The sequence below is a fragment of the Myotis brandtii genome, unplaced genomic scaffold (assembly GCF_000412655.1).
Source record: "Myotis brandtii unplaced genomic scaffold, ASM41265v1 scaffold733, whole genome shotgun sequence".
Taxonomy (NCBI): domain Eukaryota; kingdom Metazoa; phylum Chordata; class Mammalia; order Chiroptera; family Vespertilionidae; genus Myotis; species Myotis brandtii.
In genome coordinates this window covers 1,537,275-1,541,541 of record NW_005370908.1, presented here as the reverse complement: position 1 = coordinate 1,541,541, position 4,267 = coordinate 1,537,275, and the positions used below count along the sequence as shown (strand labels likewise).

General features: G+C 42.5%; 1 protein-coding gene and 1 pseudogene across 1 annotated transcript in view; both read left to right on the top strand.

The window, feature by feature from the left end:
- The window catches only part of GALNT7 (polypeptide N-acetylgalactosaminyltransferase 7), a 137,472-nt gene that overhangs the window by 118,710 nt on the left and 14,495 nt on the right, over positions 1 to 4,267 (top strand). The gene's annotated exons all lie outside the window — the stretch shown is intronic.
- LOC106724138 lies at positions 3,526 to 4,128 on the top strand (annotated as a pseudogene).

Sequence of the window (4,267 nt, the reverse complement as noted above, 5' to 3'; positions counted from 1 at the left end):
AAAAAGGCAGAGTTATAATAATTTTAAATGACAGTTAAATAAATGTGACATGAAAATATAACCAAAAATGTAATAGTGCTAATATTTAGTGAGTTAGGCAGCATACTCTAAGAAGAAAGGGTATGACAGAATAATGTTGATCCAATGTGATTTTTCTTTAACATTGAAAAAATTACTTGATTCATTATTTATCCACTCGACAAATATTTAATGAGTACTTACTATGTGCCAGGCACTATTTTCTGGGAATAAATTTTTAAAAGATAGGTTCCCTTGTTTCACTTATATAGCGGGTGAGACAGAAGTTAAACAGAAAACCACATATATCACTCTGGAACAGAGTTGACGGAAAGGATAACCTCATCCAGCCTGGAGGATCCGGAACGGCCTCTTGACAAAGTGTCACTGGAGCTGAGACCTGAAGGATGAGGGATTAACCTTATGGAGGAGGAGGGGAAACATTTCAGGAGAGTGAACAGCACAGGTGAAAGCCCTGAGTCAGAAGAGAGTTTGGCAAGCTGAAGGCATGAGCGGAGCAGGGAAGGAGAACCCAGGACGAGGGAGCCAGCAGAGCCTCAGAGTGGAGAGAGCTGGCATGTGGGACCCATGTTGAGTCCCTTCTGCCTGTGGTGCGGTTAGACTTGGGCGGGGGCAGAAGAGAATAAAGGACACTAAAGGACACAAGTGACAAAGTTACTGCAACAGTCCAAGCAGTGGTGGCTTGGTCCAGGAAGGGAACAGTGAAGTTGGAAAGAAGTAGACAGATTCAAGATATGTTTTCAAGATAGAATTAATAGGAATTAGTGGTAGATTGAATATTGGGTGTGGTGATTTTTTAAAAAGGTACTTTAATAGAGGCATCTCAAGAATCATGATGCATTAATAATTAATTATTCGGAAAAAAATGATTATTCGGGGTGGGGGATGCAGGCAACAGGATATAAATTAGTCCCATATCTCATCTAATGATGTGAGTGGCTTGTCCCTATAAAGCTACCCAATTGTTTTTATCTTGTCCCTAAAAATTACCAAATTAAAGAGGCCGCACCGATCGCCCTTCTGCAGGCCTCCCCCTGGCACAGTAAGTGGCTATGTCTATTTCTTCTGTGTCGCTTCTGCGCTGTATTTGCAAACTCTGAATGAACTGTGACTGTTCTAAGATGAATTACACCCTTATTTGGCAAGCCCCTGAGCTATAAAATTAAAAAACGACAGACTACTTCCATGGTGTATGGTTTTGCTCATCCCATAATGACTCATGAATCATTGCAGGAGCAGTTAGCCAACCAGGGCTGTATGGCTCAGTATTTTTAGGAGTGAAAGAGAAAATGCTACTTCTACTAAATCTAAAGGCTTAATTTTTAAATTAACACAGGAACCAAGGCTCCATCTAATGGTGAAATGATGCAATGCTCTAATTTATAATGAACTATATGATTCTATTTCAATTAGAAATTTCAGTAAATTCACTGAGGAATTATGAACAGATCGTTTTTGCAAGGTTTTATAATTTCTTAATGTTTGGCCATCAGTTTTATCTCTTCTATGCATTATCTAGATTGTATTCTAAAATGACTTGTTGTCTATTGGTGAAGGGGCTTATCCTTAATAGTTATTCAAGTGTTTCTTTTTCTCAGGTCCCCAGCCATGGCTGGTGGATTATTTGCCATTGAACGAGAGTTCTTCTTTGAACTGGGTCTGTATGATCCAGGTCTCCAGATTTGGGGCGGTGAAAACTTTGAAATCTCATACAAGGTAACCATGCATTTAAACAAATGGCGTTTTCTCGGTCATGACTGACTTTTGTGACTTTCAGGTAAAGGCTGGGTTCTGTTCAATGCATTTCTTTAAATTACAAGGAACGGCTAGCAAAATGTATGCCTTTGGAGGAAAGTAGGCAAAATACAAGCTCCAAACGTACTGCATATTTACATGGCTCATCTGAAAATTGAGGCCAGGAGGCTTCAGAAATAAAAATACCTCCTCCTCCCCCACACCCAAGGCTTTCTGGACTTTGGAGCCTTTTGTTAGAGAAGCCCTTTGGGGAGTCTGCATGTGTTGGGGCCACATCTGACCATCCACTGACACAGTGACCCTTTATTACTATAGGACATGACTCGGGACAGAAGCTGATCCCAACGACGACTGTGTGTCCTCAGACTGACAGTGCAGCTGCCTTCCTGCAGCAGTCCCATCACTGAGCCAGGCCTTGAGCACTAATGCCTTCCATGCTCCAACACCACCTCATTTCCCAAAAGAAAGAAAAAGAACTATATCACAGCTTGAGTTAAGCAGATATGTGTTACCTCATGTCTTAAATGTCCAGGGCTTAACACTGTGAGGAAGAAGAATAACTCAGTCTTTGCTCTCAAGGAACTTGCAGTCAATAAGAGATTAGAATTATACTTAACTTCATAATATGATAAGAAGGTAGAGTGCCATTTGGTTGGTGTGATTAAGAAACAGCATCTCGCTGGAGGAAGAATTTGAGGCAGACTAGAAAGATGGGTATGCTATCAGTAAGTTGAGATAAAAGTGTTACTGGCAATGTTGCCTCTCGGTTCTTGAGTTGGCAAAGAAAGAATTCAGAGCCAAGAACTCTAGCATTGTGGAAGTTTATTTAGCATGTAAAGCAAAAGTACACTCCAAGAAAACTGAGCTGGCTGCTCAGAGAGCTGCCTTGGCCTTTTGGAAAGTCACAGAGGCAGAAGAAGTGAGCCAGCTGGGCAACAAGTTACATAGGCAAAAGAAGGGCCTTTGGACACAGATTCACCGACTGGGCTAGCCCAGGCCGAGCTGCCGCTGCCCACTGCTCTCCTGGTTGCAAGCTTCATGGGAACCCTTAGAGCTTTGGAGAGAGAAAGCAAATATACATGCCTGAAGAAAGAAGGTGTGTGTGTGCTCTTGAGAGCGCACACTGGGTCCTTTGTCTTAGGTGTCTTCATCTGTTTTCTAAAGCAGGCATTTTAAGGGAAGTCTTGGGGGGAGGATCTCAATAGAATCTTCATCAGCTTTCCAGGTGTGCCCTTTAATATGCTGATCCATCAACATGAGCATATAGGGTCAGGATCTTGTCCTCTATTAATTGGTCCATGCTAGGTTAGGGGTTATTGGTCATTGCATCTGGTCCTGATGCCAACCATGACATTTCTTCATCTGGTTTTGCTGCTTTTCTGGGCCTGGAGCTGAAACACAACTGAGGCCTGTCCCTGTGGTCAACAAACCTGAGGCTTTGTTCCTAACATTATATGATGCTGATCAGAAACTCTCTGTCCTGAGGGCTTAATGCTTAAGGGAGTGTCATGCCAGGGAGGAGGCAGGAAAATCCGGATGCTGGATGCGGCCAGTTTGAATCAGCTGTCTGTTTCAGTTTACCCATTCTACCTGCCAAGGAATTTTTCTGGCTTCTCACTGTCCTGCCTCAAAGGGAGGAGAGGGGGACTTCTGAGCAAATAGAATGGGAAGAGGTACAAAGGTGAGACATGAAGAATGTATTCAGGCCTTTCGGCTGGAACCGCCATCTTCCAGTAATTTGCCAAAATGACTAACACAAAGGGAAAGAGGAGAGCACCTGTTATATGTTCTCTAGGCCTTTTAGAAAACATGGAGTTGTTCCTTTGGCCACATACATGCGAATCTACAAGAAAGGTGATATTGTGGGCATCAAGGGAATGGGCAGTGTTCAAAAAGGAATGCCCCACAAATGTTACCATGGCAAAACTGGAGGAGTCTACAATGTCACCCAGCATGCAGTGGGCATTATTGTGAACAAGCAAGTTAAGGGCAAGATTCTTGCCAAGAGAGTTAATGTGCATATTGAGCATATTAAGCTCTCTAAGAGTCGAGATAGCTTCCTGAAACGTGTGAAGGAAAATGATCAGAAAAAGAAGGAAACCAAAGAGAAAGGTACTTGGGTTCAACGGAAGCGTCAGCCTGCTCCACCCAGAGAAGCACGCTTTGTGAGACCAATGGAAAGGAGCCTGAGCTGCTGGAACCCATTCCCTATGAATTCATGGCATGATAAGTGGGAAAAAGTAAAAAAAGACTTCTGTGCTGATAAAAATGTTTTTCTTAATTGAGTAGAAGTGTAGCATCCCTTCCCCCCAAAGAATAATTAAAGAAAACTTTGTGTCACCCTAAAAAAAAAAAAAAAGAATGTATTCAGGAAACAGTGAGGAGCAGTTTCGCAGAATCTGACAGCATGAATAAGACACACATTCAAGAAGGTAAAGTGGGCGGGTGCGTTAGGACCATACTGAAGAGAGTC